Raw genomic sequence first — 12,078 nt, 5'->3', positions numbered from 1 at the left:
TTAAAATCCTCCGCCAGCGTCGTCATATAAACACTTCCAGTCTTTCTTGAGTGTGAATGGGATGCATGAATGAGAGTGAATATGGTTGTGTATTGTAACGTGTTCCATTTTACACTTTAGTTATATTTCACTTACTTTAGTTATTTTAGTTAGTGATACTTTAGTTAGTTTAGTTCATACTTTAGGTTGTAAAGATTTAATATGTTTAATTACGTCATTTCAGTTGTTATGCTGTTACCATATATTAATTTGTAAATTGTTGAAATTCTTACATTGTAAAATTGTATATATCATGTTGTAAATTAGTATTCATTTATATACATGAATTGTTTAAGTGTGAGAAAGGGCCAGGAGCCGTAACTTCGACACAATAAAGTCGCTTTAATAATAACCTAGTAGTGACAGTTCAAATGCTACAGTTAATACTCAAAGATTCAAATAACGATATGCTATAACAATTTACACTAAGATCATATAAAAATACGCCACTGTGATTCTAATATTACCTACATTATATTCCATTATGTCAATATATATTTTTCTATTAAAACGCATAATCTTCACGCTAGAAAACCTCTCTTGGATCATCACTTTAAGCTCTGTAAAGGCTATATTTAGGAGCCTCTACATATACTTCCTTTCCGCGAAAACAGTGCTTCAATTGCACAGCTCGTACCGGAAATTTTTGCGGTGGTATTTTTAGGTTATCCGTCCGGATGTGGATTCGAAAGTAAGGCGGATGATATTCTGGCGTATTCAAGTTTTCTCCATTAGACAAGCAGTTTTCTGAGTCCTGAAAATGGTTTTCCGTGGTTTCCCATTTTCACACCAGGCAAATGCTGGAGCTGTACCTTAATTAAGGCCACGGCCGCTTCCTTCCCATTGTTAACCCTTCCCTGTCCCATCGTCGCCATAAGACCTATCTGTGTCGGTGCGACGTAAAGCAACTAGAAAAAAAAGTTTTGCTGAGTCCTCCGTTTTCAACTTTTATCAGACAACTAGCAAGACACCCGTGCTTCGCTACGGCTTTAATATGAAAGTAATTATTCAATGTTTTATATTTTGGAGAGTCCGCAGTCAGATAAGTCTGTAAAATACGTTTTTAGTTCGTACGTTAAACGGTTTTGGGGGAATGATTATTTATTTTATAATCTACCTCACACTGAACCTCGTACGGAAGAATTTAAATGATTTAAACCACATCTGATTTAACTTCTAGGACGTAAAAGCGACCAACCTGTGAAATTTTAATTTTGTACGTCGAACAGTAATGGAGGATGAATAATTTTTTAAGAGGCGAATGTTTTGAAATATTTATTAACATCTAGGATATAGAAGACCTCCCTTCATAGATAAAGTTATGAAGAGTTTCGGAAGAGTGGATATTGTGTTTTAGAGAGACAACTACCATCTAAATTCCTTAGGGAAGAATTATTTTGAATTATACGGTATTTTACACCTAGGACATAAAAGAAGACCCTTCTCGTAAAATAACAAATTTGTGCGCGAAACGGTTTTGGAGGGATGAATAATTTTATTTACGGAGCTCACCTCATTTAACCCTTCAGCGATAAAACATTTAAAAATATTTCCTATTTCACACCTAGGATTTAAAATATATACCGCTATTTGGAATTTTGTCTTCGGACGTTAAACGGTTTCCGAGGAAGGAATAAATATATTTGTTTTCGGAAACTAACCCCAATTTAACTCTCCGAGGAGTTAAATTTGTTTCAGACCTTCTGTTATTTAACACCTAGGATATCATTTGACATTTTAACTTCGTAATTCAATCGGTTTCATATAAACGTATAATTTTGTCCTCATTCCTCATCCCCCAGTCGAAACTACTTAGGGGTGCATTGTTTTAAGTCCACTTCTTATTTGTATCCTCATAAAAAGAATTCAACAGCTTTAACACCCCCTTATTTTGATTCCCTCCCCCCCAACAAAATATGCGTGTCTCTTTATTTTTGAGAGATATTCCAAATACCAATATTCACGTCCGTAACATCCTTCGTTTTTGAGATATAAGTATCTCACACAAAGAATTCAACTTGTTTTTCAATTCATTTACCCACCCTTAATTGCATTTTCCGGAAACAAAAGAATACGTGTTCCTTTATTTTTAAAGAAGATTCCAAATACTAATTTTCATGTCTGTAACATCTTGAGTTTTTGAGATATAAGTATTCTCGAAAAATATTTCAACCCACTTTCAGTCCTTTTTACACCCCCGTAAGTGGATTTTACGAAAACAAAACAATACGTGTTTCTGTATTTTTAACGGAGATTTCTTATACCAATTTTCACGTCTGTAATATCTTCAGATTTTGAGATACCAGTATCCTAATAAAATAATTCAACCCTTCTTTCAGTCCTTTTTACGCCCATGTGTTACTTTATTTTTAAAAGAGATTAAAAATACCAATTTTCACGTCTGTAACATGTTACGTTTTGAGATATACTCTAGATATACTCATTTTAAAAATTCACCCCCTTTGTGAGGCCCGTTCCCTTCCCCCTAAGTAGGTTTCCCTAAAAACAAAAAATACGTGTTTCTTTATTGTTACAAGCAGGTTCCAAATGTTACTTTTCATTACTGTAATATCTTCAGTTTTTGAGATATAAGTATCTTCAAAAAGGTATTCAACCCTTTTCTCACCATTTTCACCCCGTTAAGAGGAATTTTTCTAAAACAAGAAAATACGTGTTTCCTTATTTTTAAAGGAGATTCCAAATAACAATTTTCACGTCCGTAACATCTTCATTATTTAATGTATAATATCCCCATTAAAAGAATTAAACCCTTTCTTCACTTCTCTTCACCCACCCCACCACTTAAGTGGATTTTTGGAAAACAAAATACGTGTTTATTTTTAAAGAAGATTCCAAATACAAATTTTCATGTCTGTAACACCTTCAGTTTTGAGATATAAGTATCCACCTAAAAATAATTCAACCCCTTTTTAGTCCATTTTACACCCCCCCCCCCCCCCCCACTGAAGTGCTTTTTCCGAAAACAAACAAATACGTGTTACTTGTATTTTTAAAGGAGATTAAAAATACCAATTTTCACGTCCGTAACTTGTTAAGTTTTTGATATATACCATATACATGCTCATTTTAAAAATGTACGCCCTTTAACACTTCCCCTTAAGTGAATTTTCAGAAAACAAATTATGCGTGCTCCTTTACTTTTACAGGAGATTCCAAATACCAATTTTCACGTCTGTAACATGTTACGTTTTTGAGATATACTGTAGATATTCTCTTTAAAAAATTCACCCCATTTGTCACTCCTGTTCACCACCCCTTAAGCTGATTTCCCAAAAACAAAAAATACCTGTTCCTCTATTTTAAAAGGAGATTCCAAATACCAATTTTCACGTCTTTAGACTGTTCGGTTTTCGAGATATAGATACATTCATTTTTTAAACTCCCCCTCCTTTTCTCCCCCTTTGCGGCAGGATATACAAAAATCCTCCCTTAATGAGTACCTACATTTTAATATGAATGTAGCCCCAAAATTGCATTTCTTTATGTTCGGTAGTTTTGGCTCGGCGATCATGAAGCGGTCAGTCAGTCAGTCAGTCAGGACAAGATATTTGATATGCATAGATGAGGTGATTATATTTTCCTGTTGGGCAACAGTCTTTCATTTCCGAATGACCTATCGAAATAACAAATAATACGCCATAATAGCAATGCTGCCATTTATTCATTTAGTAAACAGGAATATATACCACGTTGTAAATAGCTTATGTACTGAAATTATTAACACAAACATACAGCTGATAAAGGTACATTTTATTTATTTCAGCTCCGCGTACGACGGCAAGTCTTCCATCTAGATGGATACCAATAAATGCCCCAGATGACTCTGTTCCTGCTAGAGCATATGACATCACACCACCTGATCTTTCAAGAGATAATAACAGTCATCTTTCAGGTAACTTCATTTTTGGGTAGCAAGTCTATATCCAACGTAAGATTAAAACTGACCACGTTCTTCATCAAGAGCTGTACATTGAAGGATTTCTGGTTGATGATGATGATGATGCTTGTTGTTTAAAGGGGCCTAACATCGAAGGTCATCAGCCCCGAAGGATTTCAAATAAGACCTATGTTGGGTCTCGTAACTTCCTCTACTATGTGCTCGATGCTGTAATTCTCTCTACTTGCTGTTGATATTTTCCATGGTTATGAGGAGTTAACTGGATTAGCTAGATTAGCTTCCGTTGTAAGTAAAATCACTCCGGTTTTCAAACCAAATTTACAAACACCAAACTTTTACACGAACTTGTTTATCTGTGCAAATTCACATCCCTATATCCGAAGGATTTGGTCGACAAACTTTTGTTGGTTTGACCAGACCATGAATCCAGCAGAAGATACGATTCAGTTCCAGTATTTTACGCATCTAGAACAATACAAGAACTGTTGACGACTTACTAATGGTGCTGCAGTCATATTCTATATGTGGAGACGGGTTACGTTGTAGTGTGTTGGAAACACGTTTGCCAAATTTACCACTCACTTCCTGAAAGCAGATGTTGGACTGAGTTGTTCAGACGGTTAAGACCTTGCTTTCAAAGCCGAGTTAGCAGGTTCGATCCTGGCTCAGTCCGGTGATACTTGAAGGTGATCAAATACGGCAGCTCCGTACAAGTAGATTTATCGGCAGACTAAATAAATCCTGCGGGACAAAATCCCGGCATCTCGGCGTCTCCGAAACAGTTAAAGTACTTAGTGGGCATAAAACCAATAACATTATTACACACATCAACAAAAGATTCTGTATTATGTATTATGTAGTTGATGGCATAGAAAACCAAAACACAGACGTGATTGAGGAGGATACATTAAGGGTGTCAGGAGTATAGGTGCAGATATTTTTCTAGTATGTAAAGAAAAATACATCTCGGAATATATGCCATGAACTTTTACCTTGCCCTATTAATTTTCCCATAATTGAGTCAAACATTTCAGGACCTAATGTGTTGAACGGCCGTAGTAGGAAGCGCCGGTTATGTTATACTGTCCTCCTGCAGTGTAGTCTCAGTAGCAGAGTATAGGGGATGTTGAACCTCTTTGTTATCACAGGCCAACTCATGTTGCTGTGCGCTTCCCCTAACCGCTTGGCAAGTAGGGGAGGCTGACTCGCGTGGCAGACCACTTGCTGTACTCCAAAACCGGTCTAGGGTACTCTTATGTGAAAAGTATACATAATCCTTACCGAGGTATCCACTTTTGTACATTCTCTTATTGCCGCCGAGTGTTATTTTGTACTCGTTTACGTACAGTATGTGACATCGAATATCCGTACAAGCACACATAGAATCAAGTGTTGTGCAGTTGTGTGTGATTTACAAAACGCCAATGACATTACTCAAAACTGATCGAAGCTGATAAGGATGTGCTGCAGGGTATTTTAATAAAAGGCTTATTATTGGACACTAAATGCCGATGGGTAAAATGATGACTGTAATTGACCCGTTTAATTAGAGCTTCCGTAATAATTATTACAACTACTACTAAAAATAATATTTTTACGTTCCACTAACTCATTTGTAGCGTTTTTGGACACTCCGAGGTGCCAGAATTTTGTACCACAGGAGGTTTTACATGCACATAAACCTACTGACACGAGACTGACGTATTTGAGCACCTTCAAGTAACTCCGAACTGAGCCGCCTTCGAACCTGCCAAGCTGAGATCAGAAGGCCAGCACTCTATCGTCTTAACTACCCAGCCCAGCATTAAAGCTTACAGTAAGTTGGTAGTGCGGTTAGGGGTGCGCAGCTGTAGGCATGTATTCGGGCGATTGTGGCTTCGAACTCCACTCTCGGCAGCCATGAAGACGGTTTTGCGTGGTTTCCCATGTTTACACCAGGCAAATGCTGGCTGGGGCTGTATCTTTATTAAGGACACAACGGCTTCCTTCCAGCTCCTATTCCTTTTTTGTACCATCGTCGCCATTTTGTGTGTCGGTGCGACGAAAAACCAATTTTGAATTGTCATCATATTTAGGACATTATACAACCGTTGAGATCCATAGTTATAAACGATGAGAAGTGTTTTCTGGGCAGATATTATTGGCGAGTAATAATAATAATAATAATAATAATAATAATAATAATAATAATAATAATAATAATAATAATAATAATAATAATAATAATAATAATATTCTTAATAATGTTGTTGTTGTTGCTTGCGTCCCATTGGAGACGCGAGGTGTCGGTATTTTGGCCGCAGGTATTCTTTAACGTGCCAGTAAATCTGCTGATGAGAAGGGGACGTATTTGAGCACCTTCAAATACCACTGGACAGAGCCAGGATTGAGCCTGCCACGCTTTATCCGTCTGATCCACTCAGCCTGGCAACTTTCATTTTGAAAGTTTAAAAATCACTTCAAAAGCAGCAGTAATTTATACTGCTTTATTTTATCATTACACATTTTTTTTTCGTTTGGAAGCACGAAATGAACGTGCGTTTTAATTTATTTACTTTTGTACCATGCCCAATATTCGTTTGAAACGAAACGTTCGATGCGCTTCGACAATTCAATTCTGATACTAATCATTCGGACATCATATCCCATGCATTCTTTTATTGACGTAAGTAACTTTGTTCTTGTACACAACTTTGCCTTGCTACTCCTACCTTTACTCAATGAAAACCGGACACCGTAACATATATCACGTCCCGAAGCGCGTATCCCAAACTTACGCTGGAATAATTATAATAGCACATGATCGTACAGGCCCTGCACCAGATAGTCATGTCACTTCCACACACGCTGGAGCATGGGGCTATCACCACATTCAGTGTGGGTGGGATATAACTAGGCAGCCGCGAACACACGATTCCCCAAGTCAGTAAGAGTTGAAATACGCGCAAATCGCATAGTAAAATGCGCGTGGTTTAGAGGGGAAAATGTTTTCCTGACGGTATTTAGAGATGTATAGCAGTCTAATGCGACGTCCTATAGGCTTTGTGTTTGCTCTGTTTTGTGCATTATAAGAAATGAAGAATTAAGGTCGGGGGTGTTTCTACATACGACGAGTAGTTCTCACAAAATCCATGTTAATGAAATCACACTGTGGGAGAACATCCGACGTAAGCAGTTTGGCACCTGCACCAGGCGTGTCACGTGCCAGATCAGTACTCTGCTGTTCCAAGCGTCGGGGATGTGGTTAGACGGGTTCCCTCCCGTTCATGCAACTGGACTAGAGTTATGAGCTGCCTGCCCGATCTTCACCTGAATAACTGTTGTCAGAGAAGTGAATTATCGTTCGTACTAGTCGTACGCGAGTTCCGTAGTAGTAGTAGTAGTAGTAGTAGTATTTGAATAATGTCAGTGTATGAAAACCACGAAGACCTTGATATGCTGCTAGCGTATGGTGAAGCACAACAGAATACGGGTCGCGCTCCACGAATCTGTCGGGAAAGATTTCTGAACAGACAGGTACCGAATCCAGCAACGATACTTGTTGTAGAGCATAGTGTTCGTGATATTGGTTGTGTTACATCACGCTATGAAAAACGAGGGCCTGAACGGCCACGTTCAATCCTAGATGAGGAAGAAGACATACTGTCAATGGTAAACGAAAATCCCGGGATCAGTACGCGTAGTATAACATGTGCCGTTGGTATACCAACTTGGACCGTTTGCAGGACACTGCAAGAAGAGCGAATGCATCCTGACAAAATTCAACGGGTGCAGTGTCTTTCACCAGCTGATTGCCAAGTTTTGTTCTTTACAAGTTGATGTACGTCGCACCGGCACAGATAGGTCTTATGACGACGACGGGACAGGAAAGAGCTAGGATCGGGAAGGAAGCAACCGTGGCCTTAATTAAGGTACAGCCCCAGCATTTGCCTGGTATGAAAATGGGAAACCACGGAAAACTATCTTCAGGGCTGCCGACAGAGCGGTTCGAACCCACTATATCCACTCATGGGCTGTGGAACATCCACTCTCACTACGACAAGGCAACTTTCAGCACCGGTTCTCAATTAATATCTGGATGGGTGTAGTAGGAGTTCGGTTACTTGCACTATTCATCATTTTATTAATGTTATTTTGCTCATAGGTACGTTACCGGAGCTTTCAATGGACGCGTCGGTTCGACTACCCAGAACCATGTAGATTGTACACGATGGTGCAGACATTTCCTCAACGGTGGACAGGACGACGTGGATCCATCAATTGGCCAGCCAGATCTCCAGACCTTACTCCAGTGGATTATTATGTCTGGGGAGACATGAAAAAAGAAGTATATCGAACTGAAGTAACCACTTTCGATGACCTCCGAGAAGGTATTTTTCAAGAAGCAGAAGATATTCGAAACAATCCTGGTGTCCTGGGAATGCGTGGCAACTGGATTCGGAAAAGTGAAACCTGCATAGAAGCCCAGGATGGCCAGTTTGAACAATTGCTACGAGTTGAGTTTGACTTTGGTATGCCAGATGATAACGCCATAGCACTACATTTCTGCAGCGTATTGACCGGGAGTACAGTAAAGAATCGATATAGTACTTTAAGTCTCGATAGTTAGATATTCTCATAAATTCGAGCACGGAAATTGATGTACCGGTAACAAAAATTATAAATCGAGAGTTTCAGTGCGCGAATGGCTTGTGCGTGGCGAAAGCTGAACAAACACACGGAAGACGTGCTTGTTAAGACGTTAGACATTAACTTTGAACGCAATTCGGCAGTTCCTCAATCCTACCCGGCACGTGGCTCGGATTCATTACGTGTGGTCGAGCAGTTTATATTTTGTTTTGTACTCACTACGAGTTAAAACAGAAGGTACTTTGCGTTTTAAGGGCCGATGACCTTAAAAGAGCAATCATCATCATCATCATCATCATCACATTTTAAAAATTCAATAAAATGTGTGTTTTTGTATCCATCACTACTAAATAGGCAATCTAAAGTTTAACTTACGTAAGTTGCCTAGTGCGTTTTTTAATTTACAAAAGATAATTTTAAATGTCTTTAAGGCTAAGGACACACAGAAAGCAGCTTTAAGCTTGGAGAAGTAACAAGCGAGAGAAAGCAGGAAAGCAATGTTGAGCAGCGCTGGTACTTTGGCCAAACAGAAAGCAACAGCGGTTGTACAGACATGCCGCCGGTACTATCATAATTTGCGAGATTATTATTGCTAAATGAGTTTTCTCCAGTGTAAATTTATCCGATTGACAGTCAGAGACAGTGGATTCATGAAATTAATTTACGAGGGAAGAACATGGCGAGTTCAATAACTTGTATAAAGAATTATGCAACTGTAATGAACGATTTTTGAATACCTGCCAATGTATGTAGAGACATTTGATAAATTATTACATAAACTGAAACCCAGATTGCGAAGAATGCAACTAAATTACAAAAAAATTCATAGTAGAGCAGAGGCTTGTTGTTACCTTGGGGTAAGTAAAATAACAACAGTAGTTCTATTGTATTTGCAATAGCATTTTATTGATTAACGTAAAGAAGCACAGTTTCATATAAAAAATACAGATATTAGATCATTAAAGAAGCATACTTTCGTATTAAGGTGGAAAAGGGATATATTAAATCACTTATGGATGGATCTTCGTACAAAGTAAGGAAACTAAACATTAGACGATTAATAGAGGAAACTAAATCCATAAGAAAATTACATTACGTCACTATAGAAATTACCACACCTTTTTATTAACCGAAAAAAGCATATTTTCATATAAAGGTAAAAAATACATAATGATATTCAGAACAATGCACAATAATAAACTACCTCAGTTAGGTAATGTTCCTGTCTTTTTTGTGAAATACATCCCACAGTACCGGTCTTTTAAAAACTGATAAAATCAATTCATCTGTTCCAAAAGACATGGTGAGCTCGGGACAACACGCTTACAGCTGAGCAGCAGGAAACAAACTGATCTGGCTTGAAACGGTGGTGGGCAATAAAAGCGTGTGAGCAATAGAGCTGGTTCTGCTATTATCTTGCCATGGCCGTGTTCAACTGCTGGCTAAATTCTACGCGCTCAAGTGCTCAGGACCGCTTGTTAATGATTGCTGCTTCAAAACTCTTTCTGCGTAGTCTTACCCCTAGTGTAAGTCAATCTGCATGTACTTGTTTCCCAAGCTACTTTGCTGTAATGTTTAACATACGTAAATTTTTCGTGTACACAGGCTTTTTCATGTACTCGTAATCTCGTAAATCCGTGTTTTTCTGTTCGAGATAGTCTCGTTACCGTCCACCTGGAATTACCTAGCCTCAACTGTATGTTAGTTCATTCTTGTCTACAACAGAGTGTTACTTTTACGGCTGTAGATCGTACGGCCATGTCACTCTTATATCTGTGTTCCTAGTGTGAGCCTTGTTCATATATGTCATGCTTGACTTTGTCTACGGTTGCCTTCTTCTTCTTCTTCTTCTTCTTCTTCTTCTTCTGGAGCCTTATGCCTTATCTCAGATGTATTCTACCGGCATCGTCTTAACATGCAGTAACGTAATCTGCTGCGACTAGTTATTACCACAATCATAGTAAAATGCAGGATCTAGTTGTAGCGGAATCCTCTTAGATACGTTCGACATCTGTGAATTGTGTATAATTTGATAACTTATCGAGTACCCGCGAAAGCGACCGTCAGCCTGCTCCAGGTTGGTGGCCACATGTCTGTCACGTGTAACCTTGTTTATGTTTCTCAGATTTGCTGATGTGTATGCTTGATGTGTATACACAAAACCTGTTTGTCACACTTCGTACTCTCGTGCTAACCACAATACGAGGGTACTGCTGACTCATCCCCAAGAGCTGTACTTGGTTCTGGTCTTACGCATATAATTCTGTAGTTAACTACTGTGACAGATTTTACCACATGTGACGTGCATTTCATCTTGTTTCCTCCTAAACCACGCATATTTTACTATTTCTCTCTGCCTTTCAGCTCTTTATGACCTGGTGTATCGTGTGTTCGCGACTGCTTGTGTATACCCCACCCATAATGTAGAGGAGGTATCCTTTACCCGGGAGCGTATCATTAATTTTGACAATGCCCATATACGGACAGAAGAAAACATCATGTCATTCGCCAAGGTCATTTCCAGCACAGGTTTTCTATACAAAGTGTTAGGGGTATACGTGCAGATATTTCTTGTAGCAATAGAGTACGATGTGAGGAACCACTATATATCAAACTTTCAGTAATCCTCGGAAGTTATTTTCGAGAGCAAAGGGATACGATGTTCTTAGAATAGGTAGTATACCTTGTTCTTTTGAATGAATAGCTTTCCTTTGATAACAGGCAAGTCACGCGCCATCCGTGCCAAACTGGTTTCTGTTTATGTTTACGAGCAAATTTACTACTGTAACAGCTGAACGCCACCTATGCAATGTCACGAGGTGTTACGTAACATACTTGTCAAACTGGTTTTAAGTTTAAGAGCAACTGAACTACGATAACAGCTGAAGGCTGCTACTAGTGTATGCCATGTTTTGTTACATTCTCACCAGACTGGTTTTGTTGTTGTTAGTATTTAGTTTCCGTCTTACGGGCTTCAGACAACCCTGGTCATCGTTTTCGGACCCTGGAGATGTATCGAATTGACAGCGTTAATACTGGTTCATTTGCTGTTACGTCCTTTAGGGGATTGGGATATATGTGGTCATCAGCCCTGTGGTCTAGTGAGTGTGGAAGTGACCTGAAAACCTTTGTCGGTGCGGGACCTGTACGAGCGTGTGGTATAATTATTGGTAGGGATTGGCGCGCCGGGACGTGAAATACGGTACGATTCCCGTTGTGCATTGCGTAAAGGTAGAAGAAAGATGGCAGTTCCTTACGCTAACGAAAGCATGCATATGATAGGATTTCCAAATGAGTAGCATCGGAATTGAATTATCGAAGCACATCGAACGTTTTGTTTCAAACGAATAATAGACATGTTATACAACTAAATAAATTAAACGTACCTACATTTCGTGCCTCCTGCCGGGTTGAGTGGCTCAGACGGTTGAGGTGTCGGCCCTTCGACTCCAACTTCGCGGGTTCGAAGCTGGCCCAGTCTGGTGGTATTT

The 12,078-nt window shown here is 39.1% G+C and overlaps 1 long non-coding RNA gene across 1 annotated transcript in view; it reads left to right on the top strand.

Annotated features, from left to right (window-relative positions):
• The window catches only part of LOC137498403 (uncharacterized), a 71,177-nt gene that overhangs the window by 26,111 nt on the left and 32,988 nt on the right, over positions 1–12,078 (top strand). The window contains exon 2 of the long non-coding RNA XR_011017782.1: positions 3,824–3,952. This is a non-coding gene — a long non-coding RNA (uncharacterized lncRNA). The remainder of the gene's footprint in view (positions 1–3,823; positions 3,953–12,078) is intronic.

Source organism: Anabrus simplex, chromosome 2, assembly GCF_040414725.1.
Source record: "Anabrus simplex isolate iqAnaSimp1 chromosome 2, ASM4041472v1, whole genome shotgun sequence".
In the NCBI taxonomy this organism is placed as follows: domain Eukaryota; kingdom Metazoa; phylum Arthropoda; class Insecta; order Orthoptera; family Tettigoniidae; genus Anabrus; species Anabrus simplex.
The sequence above is the reverse complement of the archived record's forward strand: the minus strand, read 5'-3'. Positions and strand labels throughout refer to the sequence as shown.